Raw genomic sequence first — 23,012 nt, 5'->3', positions numbered from 1 at the left:
TTTTTTGTCAGGGCAGGAACAGGTTGGCTCTGAGGACGACGGGTGTGATAACGCACAGGGTGATGATGATGAGGTCGGAGATCCCACTTACTGTCAACCCACAGTCAGCCAAGAGATGAGGTCAGCAGAGGAGGTGGAGGAAGATGCTAGTGACGACGAGGTCAGGTTGCGCCTTCCTGGACAGAGACGTAGTACTGGAAGCACGTCAACAACTGCATCCTCAAACACAACTCTGCCTCTCACCACAAGTCGTGGTGGCTCTTCAGGTCGCATGGGTGCTAAGCCTTGCATAGCCTGGGCATTTTTTCAGATCGATAAAGATGACCCAACTCGTGTTATCTGTAACATTTGTCAGCAAAAGCTAAGTAGAGGCCAAAAAATACATAGTTTGAGTACTTCATGCATGAACCGGCACATGGACATGAAGCATAAGTTGCAGTGGGAAGCTCAGTGTGCTACAATGCGGTCTAGCCGGCCGGGCCAACCACCGTCTGCCATATCTTGTGCATCCGCAGCCTCTTCATCCTCTGTGACTGGGGGGACAGCAGTCACACCTGTTTTGGGGCGCAGACCTGCCACCTCTTTACCCGCAACAGCCAGCGTGATTGGCAGGTCATCATTTTCTTTGGAGGTGGTAACACCAGCTGGTCTTGAGCGCTGTCCGACATCGATAGCACCACCTTTGGATCAAGGCAACCTAACATGTCCGCCTGCATCTTCCTCACAGACCGGCAGTTTGCCGGGGACACCCTTATCAACCCCGTCTAAGCACAATAGCCAGCCCTCGGTCCCTCAGATGTGGACAAGTAAAAGACCATTTCCTCCTAGCCATGAGAAAGCTAAGAGGTTGAATTTCACCATCTGCAAGCTCTTGGCTACAGAAATGCTGCCTTTCCGCCTGGTGGACACAGAGGATTTTCGAGACCTTATGTCCGTCGCAGTGCCCCAGTACCAGATGCCCAGTCGGCACTACTTCTCAAAGAAAGGTGTGCCTGCGCTCCACCAGCATGTCGCACACAACATCACCGCTTCTTTGAGAAACTCTGTGTGTGACAGGGTGCATTTCACCACAGACACTTGGACGAGTAGGCATGGACAGGGGCGTTACATGTCGCTGACTGGGCACTGGGTAACTATGGTGACAGCAGGACAAGGGGCTGCTGTCCAAGTCTTGCCGTCCCCACGAGTTGTGCGTCAATCCTCTTTATGTCATTTTTCCTCCACTGCTTCTGCCTCCTCAGCCTCCTCTCGGTCTTCCACCTGCACCCAAAGCCTGTCTGGTCATGCCACAAGCTTTCTAACTGCGCAGAAGGGATCCTGCACACTTCCTTACTATGCTGGCAGTAGGGCTCAACGTCATCAGGCGGTTTTTACATTGAAATGTCTGGGAAATGTGAGTCACACAGCTGAGGAGTTGTGGTCAGCTCTGGAGAACCAATTTCATGAATGGTTGTCTCCACTGGACCTGAAACCAGGGAAGGCCGTGTGCGACAATGCTGCAAACCTGGGTGCGGCCCTTCGCCGGGGCAATGTCACACACGTGCCTTGTATGGCTCACGTGTTGAACCTGGTTGTCCAGCAATTTTTAGCCCACTATCCCAGACTAGATGGCCTTCTGCAGAGGGCACGGTCGCTGTGTGCTCACTTCCGCCGTTCGCATCCCGCAGCTCAGCGACTTACATCTCTACAGAAGTCGTTGGGCCTGCCACTTCACCGGCTAAAATGCGATGTGCCTACCCGGTGGAATTCAACTCTGCACATGTTGCAGCGACTGTGGCAGCACCGACAAGCCCTGGTGCAATACGTTCTGACGTATAGCCTGGGCCAACGAGATTCAGAGGTGGGGCAAATCACGCTGGAGGAGTCGTCTCAGATCAGGGACCTATGCACCCTTCTGCACAGTTTTGAAATTGCGACGAAGATGTTTAGTGCTGACGATGCCATTATCAGCATGACTATTCCGGTGATTTACATGCTGGAGCACATGTTAAACAGAATTCGGAGTCAGGTGGTGGCACAAGAGGAGGTGGAATAAGTAGAGGAGGAGGAGTTGTATGCGGAAGGGCTAACATCTGCAAGGTCCAGACGGTCGGCAGCACCAGGGCGGCAGGCATGTGAGGGTGGGGGAGATGATTTTACCAGGGCGCATGGTAGCAGCCAAACTAGTGAGGAAGGTGCAGGAGCCCAGGAAGAAGTGGAGGACGAACTGATGGAAGACTCATCAGATGAGGGAGACCTTGATCACATTTCTGTTGTGCGAAGTTGGGGGGAGAGGACAGAGGAAGGAAGCATGATTGTTACCTCGCCACCAACACAACAGGGACTTGGTGCTCCTGGATGCGCAACACACATGAGTGCCTTCTTGCTGCACTACCTGCAACATGACCCTCGAATTGTGAGAATTAGAAATAATCCTGACTACTGGGTTGCCACACTGTTAGATCCCCGGTACAAAAGTAAATTTGCAGAAATTATTCCTGCCATAGAAAGGGATGCACGCATGCAGGAGTATCAGCAGAGACGGTTGCAGAATCTTACATGTGCTTTTCCACAAAATACCAGTGGTGCACGTAGTGAATCTCACAGTTCCAACTTGCCAACCGTGGGACCATCAAGTGTTCAGCACTCAAACCGTAACAGAACCACAGTATCTGCTGGTAACATCAATTTTGTGGAATCATTTCACCACTTTTTTAGCCCATCCTTTGCAAGGCCACAGGAGACAAGAAGTCTGACACATAGTCAACGCCTAGAGACGATGGTACAGGAGTATCTCCAAGTAAACATTGAAGCCACGACTGTGTCACTGGACCCTTGCTCTTTTTGGGCTTCCAATTTGGATAAATGGCCGGAGCTAGCCACTTACGCCTTGGAGATCTTGTCATGCCCCGCAGCCAGCGTTCTGTCTGAACGTGTGTTCAGCGCTGCTGGTGGTGTGCTGACAGATAAGCGCACGCGGCTCTCCACTGATAATGTAGACAGACTCACGTTCATAAAGATGAACAAATCATGGATCCGAAACGACTTTTCTACCCCTGTGTCATCCTGGGGAGAGTAAAAGCTTGATGATTGGTTAAAATCACCCTACCAACCGTTTTAAGCTTTCAAATTACTAATCATGTTTATCTGTATCTTGACTGGAAAATAATTTGGGCTTTGTAGCAGTGTGCAGCACTGATCCTATTAGGCCATCTATAATAAGCTTCACCAGATTTAAAATTAAAAATAATTTTTAGCTGCATCTAGCCCGGAAAATAATTTTGGGGCTCCGAGATGCGCAAGACACATAAGTGCCTTCTTGCTGCACTACCTGCAGCATGACCCTCATATTGTCAGAATTCGAAGTAATCATGACTACTGGGTTGCCACACTCTTAGATCCCCCAAACTTTTCGATCAACCTTTTCATTTTAATAAAGACCAAAAAAATGGTCATTTTTGAAATTATAAGCATTAGCAGGTTGTTAAAAACTGAAATCAAACAGTTTTCAACTCAAAACTTTATTCTAGGTGATGTTACATTTTCACATAGGACCCCTTGTTCGAAAGGAGCTTCTGAACTCTCTCGTCCATTGAATTTGTCAGGTTTTGGATGGCTTCTGCTTCAATTGTTTTGCATGAGGACAGAATACCCTCCCAGAGCTGTTGCTTAGATGTGAACTGCCTCCCGCCATCATAGACACTCCTTTTAATGATGCTCCAAAGGTTCTGAATGGGGTAGAGGTCAGGGGAGCATGGGGGTCACACCATAAGTTTGTCCCCTTTTATGCCCATATCAGCCAGAGATGCAGATGTTTTATGTGCAGCATGAGATGGTGCATTATCATGCAGAAAAATGATCTTGCTGTGAAATACACGGTTCTTCTTCTTGAACCATGGCAGGAAGTGCTGTTTGAGAAAATCCACATACATTATGGAGTTCATCTTTAGCGCCTTCAGGGATCCTAAAGGGGCCGACAATCTCTCTCCCCATGATTCCAGCCCAAAACATTACTCCACCTCCTCCTTGTTGGCGCTGTAGCCGTGTTTGCGTGGGGTGTCCATCAACCAGCCATCCTCCACTCCATTCATCTGGACCATCGAGCGCTGCACGGCACTCATCCGTGAACAAAACAGTTTTGAAATCAGTCTTCATGTAATGTTTGGCCCACTGGAGCCGTTTCTGCTTGTGTGAAGTGGATAGAGGAGGTCGACAGGATGGCGTATGCACAGCTGCAAACCTCTGAAGGACCCTGCATCTTGTTGTTCGGGGGACGTTGGAGGCACAAGCAGCTTCAAAAACTTGTCTGCTGCTATGACAAGGCTTTTTTGCCGCTGCTCTTTCAACCTGACGTAATTGCCTGTAGGAAAGAGTCCTCAATTTGCCCTTATCAGCACGCACACGTGTGTACTGTGAATCAGCTACATACTTCTTGATTGCCAAGACACTTCATCCTGATCATCGCACAATGTTGATTGTAGTCATGCCTTGACCTAAACACTCCACAATTTGTTGCTTCTCAGCAGCCGACACATCCTTTTTCTTTCCCATTTTGGCAGAAAATGTAGGCTGCTTAATAATGTGAGAGAGCCTTCTTAAGTAGTCTTGCCTTTCATTGGACACACCTGCCAAACTAATTAGCACAGGTGTCTGCAATTGCTTACAGTGATATAAAGAGCCCTGACACACATCACCATCAATGAGTTTAACTGACAAACAAACAAATTCTTCCCTTATCACTCCTAAACACTTTTTGCATAATAATTTGGAACGCGGTGTACATGTGCTTTTCCACAAAACACCAGTGGTTCACGTAATGAATCTTACAGTTCTAACTTGCCAACCGTGGTCTGTATGGAATTGTTCAATAAAGGGCCCAAAATTAAGATAACATAGATGGGAGAGGTCTCTATGAATAGGAATTCCTAAGTATTTGATACCCTGTGAGGGCCAGGCAAAGGGAAAGTTGGACTGGATGGAATCCTATATGGATTTAGGGAGGGAGACATCGAGGGCCTCAGACTTCGCTGCATTGATTTTAAAATTTTACCATGTAACAAAGTGATCTATTTCAGCCATAACAGCAGGGATGGATATATGTGATTGAGTGATATATACTAGGACATCATCAGCAAATAGAGAGCACTTGTACTCGGTGCCTCCCACCTCAATCCACCTAATATTGGGGTTATGGCGAATTGATGAGAGCAGGTGCTCCGTCACTAGGATGTATAAGAGAGGGGACAGAGGACATCCCTGCCTTGTCCCATTGGTGATTGTGAAAGGTGATGAAAATGTTCTGACGCACCCCCTGGGCCTTGGGACACCCGGAGCCGGACCCTTTTTGGTGGATGCTGGTGGTTGTAGTCTTCGTGGCGGCGATCCGGTTCCGTGGCTCAGGGCGGTCAAACCAGTGGCGGAACTATTTATGTGGTTTTGATGTTTAAATGTCCGACTACGCCACCCGTGGATTGCGGTCAGAGTGAACCGCCGCTACAGGGCAGACCGCTAAGGCTGGTGTTGTGGGTGCAGCAGAGCGTAGCATAACTCCCCACGGGAGGAGTATAGGCTCAGGGCAGTGTATGCGGAGGATGGGGGTGATGGTGCAGGGCAGCAGCAGTAACGACACGGAGTCAGTGATGCAGTTCAGGGCCTTTACTCACAGTGCTTATTATCCAGACCACGTCTGCAGGTAACGGCTGCCCACGTCGTACTGTGCTCACCAGGTGAGGGGCTCAGACAACTCCCAGATAACTTTGGAGCGCTTCACAGGACCCCCTTTGTGTGTCCTTTGTCTGGCCTTTCTTACCAACACTTCTGTCCGGCTGCCTCGGGCCTCCTCTTGGTAAACTTGGCGCCAGTTTCCCTGACCCTATGTGGTGCCTTCCTAGCGGGTGGAGCAAGGGGCTGCGCCACATAAAATGTCAGAGCCTCCGGTTTCTAGCTGAGGGTCGTTTCCTGCCTCCACTAGTTCGGGGACCGGTCTCCCCCTTTGGCCTGACCCCTCCACGCAGGTGGATTCGGGCGTGCGGTGGCGACTCGCCCGTCCGCACCCCTGGGATCCCTTCATTCCTCGTTCCTGGAGCCTTCTCCGCTCCTCTTCCTTCCTTCTCCCTCTTGCAGGCCTGGGCCTCTGTTACTAGGCCCGCCTCCGGAGCAGAGCTCATGCAGAGCCCCTGCTCCCTGCCACTTCTGCTCAGACTTCTCTGCACTGAACTAAGATGGTGCCCACCTTTTATACTCCCTTCTCAATGCACCCAGGAACTGCTTCCTCCCTGCTCCTGCACTGCAGGGTTCCCCTTCCTCAGTGTTCCCTCCCCCCACTCCAGCCAGGGACAGGGACTGTCGTGCCCATCTCAGGGGCATATTGGTCGCCCTGCCCCACGGCAATGTGGTGTAATGCATGCAGGTGTCGGGTCCTGATCCACACTCCATCCTTATCTGAGAGTGAGATATCACACCTCTGGGTGAGGTGCAATACGTCTGTAGCAACCGAGCCCTCGGTGCTACAGTTCCATTTATCTTCAGCCTAGGTGACGTATTGTGATACAGGGCCGTGATTTTGGCTATAAAAGGGTCCCCTAGACCCCTACCCCAAGCTTTTTAAGAGAATCATATATGGCGTGCCAGGAGACTCTATGGAATGCTTTCTCAGCATCCAACGAGAGTATCTACTTACAAATTTTTAACTGCATCTAGCCCAGGAAATACTTTGTGCCTAGTAGCAGTGTCTGCTAGTCAGCGGATTATCCCGGCTGTTAAGCAAGCTACACCACCTGTAGTTTGGACACTTAATTTTTTCAAAGGAAATGCTTCGGGACCACGGGATACTTAGTGAAGAGCATCAGGAGGCACCCCAAGGCATAGGGGCTGGGACTGGCACTAGGATGCCTTGCGGTGGACAGCCGAGCTCGATCCTTATAAAAGCTTTTTAACTGCAGCAGCTTTAGTGGACGCTACTGGAGCTGGAATTACGCGGCTGCTGGCATGAGACTTGCCCTCCAATAGATCCTTGTAAATGGATTTAAAGTGTATTCATTCAAATTAGAGGGACAATTTAAATTAAAAAGCTTAGAGCTGCCTCCACCACAGGGGGGCTCTCTCGACCCACCAGCGGACAGGCACCAGTATTGGGAGAGGGGGGCTGGCCGTCAGGGTTCACCGCGGCTCTGGCACAAACCCGGCGACACGGAGGTGGCACGGGCAGGAGCGGACTGGCCGTCTCGGCTTCTCACTTTTTGGATTTTAGAAGGGCATGACATGCCTATATCTGTGTCTCCCCCTCCTTTTACTCCTCCACCTCTTTTCTTTTCGCATGACTATATGTACTTGTCACTTTTCCATGTGTTAGTTGTGTCTTCTGAGCAGTTTGTCAGCTTTTGGACACCTTTGAAGGTGTTTTCTATGTGTTTCTATGTGTTTTTGTTTGCCTGCCATTGGTTTTAACGGTGTTCAAAGGTGTTCGACGAACAGTTCGACGAACAGTTCGGCGAACACACGGGTGTTCGACGAACCGAACCGAACTCGAACACTACGGGGGTGGTTCAACACTAGTCGGGATTACTTCGAATTCTGACAATTCGAGGGTCATGTTGCAGGTAGTGCAGCAAGAAGGCACTCATGTGTCTTGCACATCCAGGAGGACCAAGTCCTTGTTGTGTTGGTAGCGAGGTAAGAATCATGCTTCCTTCCTCTGCCCTCTCCCCCCAACCTCGCACAACAGAAATGTGATCAAGGTCTCCCTCATCTGATGAGTCTTTCATTCCGATCACCAGTTCGTCCTCCACTTCTTCTTCGGCTCCTGCACCTTCCTCAACAGTTTGTCTGCTACCATGCGCCCTGGTTAATCCCTCTCCCCCACCCTCCCATGCCTGCCGCCTTGGTGCTGCCGACCGTCTGGACCTTGGAGATGTTATCCCTTCCGCATACGACTCCTCCTCTACTTCCTCCACCTCCTCTTGTCCCACCACCTGACTCTGAATTCTGTTTAATGTGTGCTCCAGCATGTAAATCACTGGAATAGTCATGCTGATAATGGCATCGTCGTCAGCACTGAACATCTTCGTCACCATTTCAAAACTGTGCAGAAGGGTGTGTGGTGCCCCTGAGGGTTCAGTCGCCACAGAGTTACTGCATCTCACCCAGAGGTGTGGTATCTCACCCTCAGGTAAGGAAGGCGTATGGCTCGGGACCCTAACACCTGCATCCAACACATACCCGCAGTGGGGGTAGGGTGAGATTGCTCCTAAGGGAGAGCACAGTCCCAGGTCCCTAGCTGGCGGGAGGGTCCTATGTAGTGGGTGCTTAGGGGAGCAGCTTAGGGGAGCACATGACAGGGAGAGTATAAATAGGAAGCCATCTTAGAAAGAGCAAGCCAGTCAGAGGAGGAAAAGTGACAGGAGCAGAGGCTCTGCATGAGCTCTGCTCCGGAGGCTGGCCTAGCCTGGGAGGCCCAGGACTGAAGGAGAGAAGAGAGGAGTGGGAGCAGGAACCGAAGGGACCCTAGGGGCACGGGCCGTGCAGAAGGCCACCCGTACTCCCGCTGCTACCAGGAGGTAGAGGGGTCAGGCCAGATAAGGGGAACCGGTCCCTCAACTAGCAGAGAAACAGCAAGGCTCAACTAAAAACCAGAGGCTGCAGCATTTCATGTACTGCAGGCCAAAGTCCACACCAGTCTCACTAAGAAGGTAGCCACATAGGACCCAGGGGACGGAACACACATCGCCGGCCAAGGCCCAAGGATACCGGATAGAAGTGTCACTGGGTGTGAGGTGCAGGGAGAAGGCCAGAGAAAGGACACACAGAAGGGGGTCCTGCTAAGTACTCCGGAGCTATCTGGGGGTGGACTGAGCCCCTCACTGAGTACGCACAGCACGACGGGGGAGATTGCTCTGGTACCTGTAATCTGGACTGCAACAACTGTGAGTAAAGATCTTGGGACTGCATCACACGGACTCTGTGTTCATTACTGACTCCCTGCACTACAACCACCATCATCCACCCACAACGCCCTGAAGCTACACTCTTCCTGTGGGGAGTAATAATACAATTGCTGCAAAGCCACCAGCTTCAGAGGACTGTTCCGCAGCGGCGGCCCCTTTGGCCGCACTCCACAGGTGGCGTAGTCGGACATTATAAAACCCATATATACAAATTACCCTTGGATTGACCGCCCTGGGTCACGGACCGGGTCACCGCCACAGTGACTACAACCCCCAGCGTCTACCGGCCCGGCTCCAGGTACCCCACGGCCCAGGGGGCGCGTCAACTTCATAGGTCCCTGATCTGAGACCACTCCTGCAGCGTGATTTGCCCCACCTCTGGATGTCGTTGGCCCAGGCTATACGTCAGAACGTATTGCACCAGGGCTTGTCGGTGCAGCCACAGTCGCTGCAACATGTGCAGAGTTGAATTCCACCGTGTCGGCACAACGCACTTCTGTAGAGATGTAAGTCGTTGAGCTGTGGGATGCGAACGGCGGAAGTGAGCACACAGCGACCGTGCCCTCTGCAGAAGGCCATCTAGTCCCGGATAGTGGGCTAAAAATTGCTGGACAACCAGGTTCAACACGTGAGCCATACAAGGCACGTGTGTGACATTGCCCCGGCGAAGGGCCGCACCCAGGTTTGCAGAATTGTCTCACACTGCCTTCCCTGGTTGCAGGTCCAGTGGAGACAACCATTCATGAAACTGGGTCTCCAGAGCTGACCACAACTCCTCAGCTGTGTGACTCACATTTCCCAGACATTTCAAAGTAAACACTGATGCCGTTGAGCCCTGCTGCCAGCATAGTAAGGAGGTGTGCAGGATTCCTTCAGCGCAGTTAGAAAGCAGGTGGCATTACCAGACAGGCTTTGGGTGCAGGTGGAGGACCGAGAGGAGGTTGAGGAGGCAGAGGCAGTGGAGGAACTTCGAGATAAAGAGGATTGACGCACAACTCGTGGGGACGGTAAGACTTGGACAGCAGCCCCTTGTCCTGCTGTCACCCTAGTTACCCAGTGCCCAGTCATTGACATGTAACGCCCCTGTCCATGCCTACTCGTCCAAGTGTCTGTGGTGAAATGCACCCTGTCACACACAGAGTTTCTCAAAGAAGCGGTGATGTTTTGTGCGACATGCTGGTGGAGCGCAGGCACACCTTTCTTTGAGAAGTAGTGCCGACTGGGCATCTGGTACTGGGGCACTGTGACGGACATAAGGTCTCGAAAATCCTCTGTGTCCTCCAGGCGGAAAGGCAGCATTTCTGTAGCCAACAGCTTGCTGATGGTGAAATTCAACCTCTTAGCTTTGTCATGGCTAGGAGGAAATGGTCTTTTACTTTTCCACATCTGAGGGACCGAGGGCTGGCTGTTGTGCTTAGACGGGGTTGAGTAGGGTGTCCCCGGCAAACTGCCGGTCTGTGAGGAAGATGCAGGCGGACATGTTAGGTTGCCTTGATCCAAAGGTGGTGCTCTCGATGTCGGAGAGCGCTCAACACCAGCTGGTGTTTCCACTTCCCAATGAACTGACGACCTGCCAATCACACTGGCTGTTGCGGGTAAAGAGGTGGAGGTTCTGCGTCCAAAAACATGTGTGACTGCTGTCCCCCCAGTCACAGAGGATGAAGAGGTTGCGGATGCACAAGATGGGGCAGACGGTGGTTGGCCCTGCCCGCTAGGCCGCATTGCAGCACAGTGAGCTTCCCACTGCAACTTATGCTTCATATCCATGTGACGGTACATGCATGAAGTACTCTAAGTATTTTTTGGCCTCTACTTAGCTTTTGGTGACAAATATTACAGATAACACGAGTTGGGTCATCCTTATCGATCTGAAAAAATGCCCAGGCTATGTGACGCGCCCCCTGGGCCAGTGTTGTTGGGGATACCCGGAGCCGTATCAGATGGGGGTTGTAGTCTCCGAGTGGCTGTGACCCGGTCCGTGCCCAGGGTGTCAAGCTCAGTGTGTGGCAGTCCTTATAGATGTTACTAGATGTTCTTTTGTGTCGACTACGCCACCCGTTGATTTGCGGTCAAAAGGCCGCCGCTGCAGCAGGGTCCACTGAGGCTGATGATGTGAGTGCAGCTTAGGTAGTATAACCCCCAACGGGAGGGGTATAGCCTCAGGGGGTCAGCCGTGGAGGATGGTGGTTGTGAAGGTGCAGCAAGGAGACTCAGAGGCATAAAATGCAGTTCCAGGGTTTTACTTACTGGTGTTGCTCGGGTCACTGTGTACAGCAGTGACCACCCAAGCCGTGCTGTGTCCACCAGGTCCTGGACTCGGTCAACTCCCAGGCAACTCCGGAGTGTGGTCCTGAGCTCCTTTCTGTCTCTCCCTTCTTCTGGCCGTTCCCACCAGGGATCCACCTAAGTCCGGCTCCCTCGGGCCTCTTGTTGGTCAAGCCTCCTCTGGGCTCCCTGACCCTATTCTTGGTCTGCCTTCCGGGTGGATTTAGTGGGTGATCGTGGCAGATCCTGCCCACGACCTCCGGTTCCTGGCTAAGGTGTGCTGTAGCCTCTGCCAGCTTGGGATCCGGTACCCTGTTGCCGACCCTTCACCCTATTAGCTCTCTTATGGGCTCTTGGGGTCCCCTCTGTGCCTCTGGGTCTCTCTCTCTTCTCCTCTGCTCTGCTTCTCAGGTTACACTCTGACAGACTGACGTCTCACAGACTGACAACTGACTGACTGACGTCTCACAGACTGACCCTGATCTAAGATGGTGCCCACCTTAAATACTCCCTCTATGTGTGAGCTCAGGTGACCAGCACCCAATGAGCTCCTAGCTTTACCCAGGCTGCTCCCCCTATCTGCCCCTACACTACTGGGATGTTCCACCCCCCTCCCACTCCAGCCAGGAACAGACACTGTCGTACCTGCACATTTCTCTAGTGGGAGTACCATCGGTCTGTTCCCCGGAAATGGGATATGTGTAGTGCATGCAGCCTACTAGCTCAGTTCCACACTCCATCCTTACCCGGGAGTGGAATATCACACCTCTGGCTTGAGGTGCAATACCCCTGTAGCAGCCGAATCCTCAGGGTGCTACATTCCCCCCTGGTAAATCACAGCACGTCCTCGGGCTGTAAAATATAAACATCCAAAACATACAATTTTTTTTATAAACATAAACATATAAAACATATAAAACATCATATACATCATCAGCAGCAATAAACTTTTCATATATAACATTCTTGTTTCTGGTTCCTCCGGTCACGGTGCAACTTGTGACCGGGTAAAGTGCTACAGTCTCTTGAAGAAAACAGTTCCCTATAAAACCGGTAGGGGGCGCTTTAGGAAGCGCAACTATATACAAAGGGATATGGCCGCTCTCAGTCCTCGGCCAGGTATTAGGAACTAGGGACACACGGGCATCAGTTCAATTGACTGGTCCCAACGGGGACTATATTTTAACTAGAACAGTTCTTATACCCTGACGGGTAACTATGTACAGTCTCTCTCTACCGTACTTCAACGACGGCGTCCTCCTGCTCTTTCTTGTTGGTTGGTTTCAGTTTCAGACCCGTCCGGGTCCTCTTGCTCCTCCTCACACCGCAGCTCCTCCTCCGTCAGGCGATGCACATGGAGGGCGTAGGGTCCTTTGGCACACTTGTGCCGGGTGAAGGTGACCTCGTCCCCTACATACAGGTCACGACCTCTGTGTCTCTCCGGCAGATGGCTTTCTACGTCTCTGCGGGTGACAAAGACGTCGCCGGGGGTGTGATGATCCCTGATGAAACCCCAACCGTGCTGCAGTTGGAATTTAATTACAGTCCCGGTGGCACGGGGACCGTGGGCTGCACGGGGGTTCCTCCGAGTCCGGCTCTTCTGCTCCGCGCTCCTTATCTGCGCTTGCTGTTCCCGGACCCGCCTCTCTCTCCGCTCCCTCTCGAAGACCTCGAGCCGCTGCCGGCAGCACTCTGCACGCTCTGCTGCGGCCGCCCGAGTCTCCTGAGTGAACCCCATGAGGTCTTCTCCGGTGGGGTCCCACTCGAACTGTGCCTCCTCCAGCGGGGGCGAGGTCCTCTTTACAGGCTTCGGAGCCGGAATCAGGGGCTCGTCTAGGGGTCTCTCTTTCCGGAGTCAGGGATGGTGAAACTCCGGTGGCCATATGAAGGGCTGCCCATCCGGGCACGTATGCTGGGCGAATAGATCTTCACCCAGGTGCGGCACTCTAGATGTTGAGGGCGCGTTGATGGTAGCGGCGCCCGGGTTAACCAGGCCTTGCGACCAGGCTTGGGGCACCCTAAAGGCAAAGGGCACCATAAGAACGGCGGCGCCCGTGGTTACTCGGCCCTGCGGCCAGGCCGGTGGCTCCGCGGAGGTAGGGGGCGCTGTTGGTATTGCGGCGCCCGGAGGTACTAGGCCTTGCGACCAGGCCGGTGGTATTTCCTGCTTGGCCACGCTCGAGGTCGAGGCGTGTGACGTCACAGGGGTCGCGGACGCGGTTTCCGGTTGAGGCCTAGTCGGCGGCGGTGACGATGCAGCGACGGGCACAGCAGGGGGAATTTCGGGCTCTGCGACGGGGAGCTGGGGCAGGCACGCGGTTTCCCGGCTCGGGGTAGAGACGTCCCCTTTACCTGCCTCCGTCCGTTCAGCTCCCTTCTCGGCGCCGTCTCCTGCCTTCATTCCTCCTGCGCCATCCTCAGAGGCGGTCTGTCTCCTCGTCTCGGGTGGCGTGCTCCGCTGACGGGTGCCGGTCTGCTGGGCCATCTCTCGGCTCCACTCCGCCAACGTCTCTCGCTGCACCCGGGCCATCCTCCGTGCGAGGCCCTCCAGCGCGGTCTGTGCACACTCCCGGTCTCGGGGGAGCTGTGTTAGGATCTCCAGCAGGCCTTCTGGAGTGGCGACCTGCAACAGGCTCCTGACCACTGGGTCGGTGCTGCCTGACTCTCCCTCCAGACGTCTTGTCTCCGGGTGCGCTCTCTCCAGACTGCTCCAGGCGACACCCATCTTTGTTCTCTTGTTCTGTCTCCGCCCACATTGAGGGTGGTCCCGGGGCAACTTTGTGATTGTCAGTTCCAGGGGCAGTTCTCTTACGCTGATGGACACTTCCAGCATCACAGTCTCTGTTGGTGGGCGCGGTTTCCGCTTTTGGCGCCATTCTTCGACCTGGCCCACGATGGGAGGTGGCCTTTTGCCACCCTCTGGCACGCCCATAATGGCGTCCGCTCTTCCAAGGCGGGAAATCTTTGGAAATGGCGGGAATCGTCTCCCAGTGGCGGGAAACTCCATTGATGGCGGGAAAAAGCTGCAAATGGCGGACAACCGGCGGGAAACGACCTGTAATGGGGTCCGATGGCGGGGACCCTCCGGAACCGGCGGGAGACTTCTTTTTAAGGTAACGGTGAACTTTTCTTCAGGCACGCAGTACCCGGTTGTTGCGGGCACGTAATCCTCCCGACTACGCCAAAGTTGACGCGCCCCCTGGGCCAGTGTTGTTGGGGATACCCGGAGCCGGATCAGATGGGGGTTGTAGTCTCCGAGTGGCTGTGACCCGGTCCGTGCCTAGGGTGTCAAGCTCAGTGTGTGGCAGTCCTTATAGATGTTACTAGATGTTCTTTTGTGTCGACTACGCCACCCGTTGATTTGCGGTCAAAAGGCCGCCGCTGCAGCAGGGTCCACTGAGGCTGATGATGTGAGTGCAGCTTAGGTAGTATAACCCCCAACGGGAGGGGTATAGCCTCAGGGGGTCAGCCGTGGAGGATGGTGGTTGTGAAGGTGCAGCAAGGAGACTCAGAGGCATAAAATGCAGTTCCAGGGTTTTACTTACTGGTGTTGCTCGGGTCACTGTGTACAGCAGTGACCACCCAAGCCGTGCTGCGTCCACCAGGTCCTGGACTCGGTCAACTCCCAGGCAACTCCGGAGTGTGGTCCTGAGCTCCTTTCTGTCTCTCCCTTCTTCTGGCCGTTCCCACCAGGGATCCCCACCTAAGTCCGGCTCCCTCGGGCCTCTTGTTGGTCAAGCCTCCTCTGGGCTCCCTGACCCTATTCTTGGTCTGCCTTCCGGGTGGATTTAGTGGGTGATCGTGGCAGATCCTGCCCACGACCTCCGGTTCCTGGCTAAGGTGTGCTGTAGCCTCTGCCAGCTTGGGATCCGGTACCCTGTTGCCGACCCTTCACCCTATTAGCTCTCTTATGGGCTCTTGGGGTCCCCTCTGCACCTCTGGGTCTCTCTCTCTTCTCCTCTGCTCTGCTTCTCAGGTTACACTCTGACAGACTGACGTCTCACAGACTGACAACTGACTGACTGACGTCTCACAGACTGACCCTGATCTAAGATGGTGCCCACCTTAAATACTCCCTCTATGTGTGAGCTCAGGTGACCAGCACCCAATGAGCTCCTAGCTTTACCCAGGCTGCTCCCCCTATCTGCCCCTACACTACTGGGATGTTCCACCCCCCTCCCACTCCAGCCAGGAACAGACACTGTCGTACCTGCACATTTCTCTAGTGGGAGTACCATCGGTCTGTTCCCCGGAAATGGGATGTGTGTAGTGCATGCAGCCTACTAGCTCAGTTCCACACTCCATCCTTACCCGGGAGTGGAATATCACACCTCTGGCTTGAGGTGCAATACCCCTGTAGCAGCCGAATCCTCAGGGTGCTACATATTCAAGGCTTAGAGCCCATGCGACCTGAAGAGCCACTACGACTTGTGGTCAGAGGCAGAGTTGTGGGTGAGGATGCAGTTGTTGATGTGCTTCCAGTACTCCGTCTCTGTCCAGGAAGGCGCAACCTAACCTCATCGTCAATAGCATCTGTGACGCCCCGCTGCGCTTGGTATCACAGATCCTAGAAGAGTGCATTGATGGAATCCTCCACACGAGGCCCCCATAAACATTCACACATCTCCACCTTCCACCTCAGACCAGCAGAGGGAGCCCGTTAGGGATATAAATAGGGAAGGTGGAGCTAGGCAGTTCAGTTCCTCTGAAGAGTTCCTGCAGTAGAGAAGCCTAAGAGAGGTCAGTCTGCAGTGGAGCTCAGTCTAGTCTAGAGAACTCAGTAGAGATGAGCGGTGTTCGACTAGAACTGTTCGCCAATCTCAAATTCGAGCTGTTTTGGGCGGTGTTCGAGTTGTTCGACGAACCCGAACGATTTGCAAAAAATTCGGCTGTTCGAGGTTATGTTCGATAACTGTTCGTGCACCAAAAGCGTGTCCTGCATGTCTGGCGCTATTTAGAGCACCAATCATGCAGGGATTGTCTGCCACTCACTGTAATGCCACAGCCATGGTGGTTGTGGCATTACAGTGATTGCCCAAATCGATGGGAACAGTGCCAACAGTGAAACATGAAAAGCCGGCAATTCAGCAGCGGCATACACCTGTACCCGACAATTTAGAACCGAAAGAATAGAGCTTCACACATAGATTAGATAGATATAAACATGTCAGCCACATATATACGAAGTACAGTGAAGGTGCTGCTTACTGTACTTGTCATTTAGCGTAAAGGATTTATCAAAAAAAATAATAGTGTTTTCATGCACCGTCTCTTTAAAAAAGCCGGCCGGCAATTCAGCAGCGGTACCCGACAATTTATAACAGACAGAATAGAGCTTCACACATAGATTAGATAGATAGAAACATGTCAGTCACATATATATGAAGTACAGTGATAGTGTTGGTTACTGTACTTGTCATTTAGTATTAAAATAAAGGATTTATTATTAAAAAAATTGGCGTGGGGTTCCCCTTAATTTTAGGCTCTAGCGGAGGTTAAGCAGACGGCTGGGGCAGATGTTTGAAGCCTGGGAAGGGGGTAATACCCACGGAGCTTCCCAGGCTACTAATATCAGCCCCCAGCTGAATACATAGCCTTTACTAGCTATTAAAATGGGGGACCCCCCCAAAAAAATGACGTGGGGTCCCCCCTAATTTAATAGCTAGCAAAGGCTAGGCAGACAGCTGGGGGCTGATATTAATAGCCCAGGAAGGGAGCCATGAATATTGGCCCCCTCCCAGGCTAGAAACACCAGCCGTCAGCCGCCCCAGAAACGGCGCATTCATAGGATGCGCCAATTCTGGCACTTAGCCTCGCTCTTCCACGCTGCCCTGGTGCGGTGGCAGGGGGTAATAGGGTTGGGGTTGATGTCAGCTTATAATGCCAGCTGACATCAAGCCCAGGTTAGTAATGGAGAGGCGTCTATAAGACACCCCCATTACTAACCCCATAGTCAAAGTTAAAAAAAACACAAACACCCAGAATAAAGTCCTTTAATTGAAATAAAGACACAATCCTTTATTGTTCTAAATTAAACCATACTTACCGTCACGCCCATTGCAGCTGAAGCCAACGATCTCCTGCAATAAAAGAAAAATAATAAAGCAACCTCATCCTTACCTTTCCATGGTTCCCACGACAGCTTCAGCTCTGCTACATCGAGATGACAAGCTGGACCGCAGCAGAACGCTGCCATCCAGCCTGTCATCCCGCAGACACTGAGAAGCGCAGGCTTGCTTGCGCTGCTCAGCGTCTCTCTGTGACGACATCCAGATGAGCCGAGTTCATGTCCAATGAACTCGGCTCACCTCATGCACGTCACTGACAGCGTGGGAAAATTCTCACGCTGAAGCGGTGAGTGCAGGAGAATTCTCCCACGCTGTCAGTGACGTGCATAAGGTGAGCTCATGTCCAATGAACTCAGCTCACCTCCTGCACGTCACTGACAGCGTGGGAGAATTCTCCTGCACTCAGCGCTTCAGCGTGAGAATTCTCCCACGCTGAAGCGCTGAGTGCAGGAGAATTTTCCCACGCTGTCAGTGACGTGCATAAGGTGAGCTCATGTCCAATGAACTCAGCTCACCTCCTGCACGTCACTGACAGCGTGGGAGAATTCTCCTGCACTCAGCGCTTCAGTGTGAGAATTCTCCCACGCTGAAGCGCTGAGTGCAGGAGAATTTTCCCACGCTGTCAGTGACGTGCATGAGGTGAGCCGAGTTCATTGGACATTAACTCGGCTCATCTGGATGCCCACACAGAGAGACACTGTGGAGCGCAAGCAAGCCTGCGCTTCTCAGTGTCTGCGGGATGACAGGCTGGATGGCAGCGTTCTGCTGCGGTCCAGCCTGTCATCTCGATGTAGCAGAGCTGAAGCTGTCATGGGAACCATGGAAAGGTAAGGATGATGTTGCTTTATTATTTTTCTTTTATTTCAGGAGATCGTTGGCTTCAGCTGGAATGGGCGTGATGGTAAGTATGGTTTAATTTAGAACAATAAAGAATTGTGTGTTTATTTCAATTAAAGGACTTTTTTCTGGGTGTTGTGTTTTTTTTAAATACTTTACTAGAAATTCATGGTGGTCATGTCTAATATTGGCGTGACCCCATGAATTTCGGGCTTAGGGCCAGCTGATAATGCCAAGCTGGCCCTAACCCCTTTATTACCCAGTGAGCCACCGCATCAGGGCCCTGGATGAGTTGGGTACAGCGCCAGAAGATGGCGCTTCTATGAACGCGCCATTTTCCGGGGTGGCTGCGGACTGCAATTTGCAGCGGGGGTGGCCCAGAAAGCTTGGGCCTCCCTGCGCTGCGGATTCCAGCCCCCAGCTGCCTAGTTGTACCTGGCTGGACACAAAAACAGGGCGAAGCCCCACGTCAATTTTCTTTAAATTATTTCATTAAATATTTAAGAAAAAAAGGGCTTCCCTATATTGTTGTGTCCGGCCAGGTACAAATAGGCAGCTGGTGGTTGGGGGCAGCCCGTTCCTGCCTGCTGTACCTGGCTGGACACAAATATAGTGCGAAGCCCCACGTCAATTTTTTTTAAATCATTTCAGGAAATTCATGAAATAATTTAAAAAAATTGAAGTGGGGCTTCGCACTATATTTGTGTCCAGCCAGGTACAGCAGGCAGGAACGGGCTGCCCCCATCCACCAGCTGCCTATTTGTACCTGGCCGGACACAACAATATAGGGAAGCCCTTTTTTTCTTAATTATTTCATGAATTTCATGAAATAATTAAAAAAAATTGAAGTGGGGCTTCGCACTATATTTGTGTCCAGCCAGGTACAGCAGGCAGGAACGGGCTGCCCCCATCCACCAGCTGCCTATTTGTACCTGGCCGGACACAACAATATAGGGAAGCTCTTTTTTTCTTAATTATTTCATGAATTTCATGAAATAATTAAAAAAAATTGAAGTGGGGCTTCGCACTATATTTGTGTCCAGCCAGGTACAGCAGGCAGGAACGGGCTGCCCCCAACCACCAGCTGCCTATTTGTACCTGGCCGGACACAACAATATAGGGAAGGCCTTTTTTTCTTAATTATTTCATGAATTTCATGAAATAATTAAAAAAAAAGTACGTGGGGCTTCGCCCTATTTTTGTGTCCAGCCAGGTACAACTAGGCAGCTGGGGGCTGGAATCTGCAGCGCAGGGAGGCCCAAGCTTTCTGGGCCCCCCCCCGCTACAAATTGCAGTCCGCAGCCACCCCGGAAAATGGCGCGTTCATAGAAGCGCCATCTTCTGGCGCTGTACCCAACTCATCCAGGGCCCTGGTGCGGTGGCTCACTGGGTAATAAAGGGGTTAGGGCCAGCTTGGTATTATCAGCTGGCTCCAAGCCCAAAATTCATGGGGTCACGCCAGTATTAGACATGACCGCCATGAATTTCTAGTAAAGTATTTAAAAAAAACACAACACCCAGAATAAAGTCCTTTAATTGAAATAAAGACACAATTCTTTATTGTTCTAAATTAAACCATACTTACCATCACACCCATTCCAGCTGAAGCCAACGATCTCCTGCAATAAAAGAAAAATAATAAACCAACCTCATCCTTACCTTTCCATGGTTCCCACGACAGTTCAGCTCTGCTACATCGAGATGACTGGCTGGACCGCAGCAGAACGCTGCCATCCAGTCTGTCATCCCGCAGACACTGAGAAGCGCAGGCATGCTTGCGCTCCTCACTGTCTCGCTGTGACGGCATCCAGATGAGCCGAGGTCATGTCCAATGAACTCGGCTCACCTCATGCACGTCACTGACAGCGTGGGAAAATTCTCACGCTGAAGTGCTGAGTGCAGGAGAATTCTCCCACGCTGTCAGTGATGTGCAGGAGGTGAGGTCATGTTCAATGAACTCAGCTCACCTCCTGCACGTCACTGACAGCGTGGGAAAATTCTCCTGCAATCAGCGCTTCAGCGTGAGAATTTTCCCACGCTGTCAGTGACGTGCATGAGGTGAGCCGAGTTCATTGGACATGAACTCGGCTCATCTGGATGTCGTCACAGAGAGACGCTGAGCAGCGAAAGCAAGCCTGCGCTTCTCAGTGTCTGCGGGATGACAGGCTGGATGGCAGCGTTCTGCTGCGGTCCAGCCTGTCATCTCGATGTAGCAGAGCTGAAGCTGTCGTGGGAACCATGGAAAGGTAAGGATGAGGTTGCTTTATTATTTTTCTTTTATTGCAGGAGATCGTTGGCTTCAGCTGGAATGGGCGTGATGGTAAGTATGGTTTAATTTAGAACAATAAATGATTGTGTCTTTATTTCAATTAAAGGACTTTATTCTGGGTGTTTGTGTTTTTTTTAACTTTGACTATGGGGTTAGTAATGGGGGTGTCTTATAGACGCCTCTCCATTACTAACCTGGGCTTGATGTCAGCTGGCATTATAAGCTGACATCAACCCCAACCCTATTACCCCCTGCCACCGCACCAGGGCAGCGTGGAAGAGCGAGGCTAAGTGCCAGAATTGGCGCATCCTATGAATGCGCCATTTCTGGGGCGGCTGACGGCTGGTGTTTCTAGCCTGGGAGGGGGCCAATATTCATGGCTCCCTTCCTGGGCTATTAATATCAGCCCCCAGCTGTCTGCCTAGCCTTTGCTAGCTATTAAATTAGGGGGGACCCCACGTCATTTTTTTGGGGGGGTCCCCCATTTTAATAGCTAGTAAAGGCTATGTATTCAGCTGGGGGCTGATATTAGTAGCCTGGGAAGCTCCGTGGGTATTACCCCCTTCCCAGGCTTCAAACATCTGCCCCAGCTGTCTGCTTAACCTCCGCTAGAGCCTAAAATTAAGGGGAACCCCACGCCAATTTTTTTAATAATAAATCCTTTATTTTAATACTAAATGACAAGTACAGTAACCAACACTGTCACTGTACTTCATATATATGTGACTGACATGTTTCTATCTATCTAATCTATGTGTGATGCTCTATCTTTCTGTTCTAAATTGTCGGGTACCGCTGCTGAATTACCGGCCGGCTTTTTTAAAGAGACAGTGCATGAAAACACTATTATTTTTTTAAATAAATCCTTTACACTAAATGACAAGTACAGTAAGCAACACTGTCACTGTACTTATTATATATGTGACTGACATGTTTCTATCTATCTAATCTATGTGTGAAGCTCTATTCTTTCTGTTCTAAATTGTCGGGTACTGTTGCTGAATTGCCGGCCGGCTTTTTTAAAGAGACGGTGCATGAAAACACTAATATTTTTTTTAATAAATCCTTTACACTAAATGACAAGTGCAGTAACCAACACTGTCACTGTGCTTCTTATATGTGTGACTGACATGTTTCTATCTATCTAATCTATGTGTGATGCTCTATTCCTTCTTGTCTAAATTGTCGGGTACCGGTGTATGCCGCTGCTGAATTTGCCGGCCGGCTTTTTTAAAGAGAGTGTCTTCTGTGCAGTTTGTCAGCTTTTGGACACCTTTGCAGGTGTTTTCTATGTGTTTCTATGTGTTTTTGTTTGCCTGCCATTGGTTTTAACGGTGTTCGACGGTGTTCTAAGGTGTTCGACGAACAGTTCGACGAACAGTTCCTCGAACATCCCGGTGTTCGACGAACCGAACCGAACCCGAACACTACGGGGGTGGCTCAACACTAGAACTCAGTTAATAGTTCAGCAGTGGACCACGAGGCTCCTGTTAGCTAGATTCAGGGAGCCCAGTTAGAGCTTAAGGTGTGCCGGCGCCATAAGATCGGTGAAGCGCGGCAAGTTGCCGTTAGTGTGTATAGCCTAGTGAGGGCACGAGTAGGCCGAAGGCGAGTGGAGAGTTAGTACATAGGGAGCAGAGGAGCTTAACCAGCTCACCCCAAAGCATTTACCGGACACCGGATCCGAGCTTACCGGGATCTCTATGACCCAGTAAGGCATAACCGGAATCCCTTGAGAACTACAAGTCCCAGGATCGCTAAGGTGCTTATACGCAACAGAGCCAGGAGACGGTTAGGCCCCGCATACTGGGAGCGTAAACTCCAAGAGAAGGCCCTACCACAAGGTCAGCCAGCGCAGGACAGAGACAAAGTTAGGCCTAGCTCCAGGCAGGTCAGAAACTTACTACACAGAGGCAAGAAACAGGAGGCCCTACACCCGCTCATTGGGGAGGATCCTGATATGCACCCTTCACCCTACAGTGCTCCGGGATGTGCCTGAATTTCCACCAGTAAAAGGTACTGAAGTGACTACCGTGTCCGTTCCCGTTCTTGCTCTTACCCAGCTGGGTCTCGCCTGTCCTGCATTCCCCCTGCATACGCTGCCCTGAGACCTAGCTCCACCTGTGGGGAGCTATACCATCGAGCTGCCTTATCACCGGCCTCAGTGGACTGCTGCAGCGCTGTTGCTTCTCACCAGATACCACAGGTGGCGACACGAACTCTTATAAAATTAACAATTATCCACCCTTTTAAAGAGTGACCCCAGGGTACGGGCCAGGGAGCCGGCCACCGCGACATCCCCAAGGCCAGCAAAGGCCCGGGTACCGTGTCATCCCCATCCCCTGGGCTAGTCACATCCTCCTCCACCTCCTCTACTGACCTCATCGACTGGCTGACTGTGGGTTGACAGTAAGTGGGATCTCCAACCTCGTCATCATCACCCTGTGTGTTCTCACACCCGTCGTCCTTAGAGCAAACCTCTTCCTGCCCTGACCGAAAAGTCAAGTTGTCGCTCGAATCAGGTATTTAAGTCTCATCATCGTCTTCATCATTGTCTCCACCAACAGGAGTTACAGTTTGGGAACGAGGGTCTACATTGTGCTCAGAACCTTCTTCATCTGGTCCTGGAACCGACTTATAAAGATTCTGGGC

Source organism: Phyllobates terribilis, unplaced genomic scaffold, assembly GCF_046119375.1.
Source record: "Phyllobates terribilis strain yellow unplaced genomic scaffold, ASM4611937v1 Scaffold_7__3_contigs__length_470593459, whole genome shotgun sequence".
In the NCBI taxonomy this organism is placed as follows: domain Eukaryota; kingdom Metazoa; phylum Chordata; class Amphibia; order Anura; family Dendrobatidae; genus Phyllobates; species Phyllobates terribilis.
The sequence above is the reverse complement of the archived record's forward strand: the minus strand, read 5'-3'. Positions refer to the sequence as shown.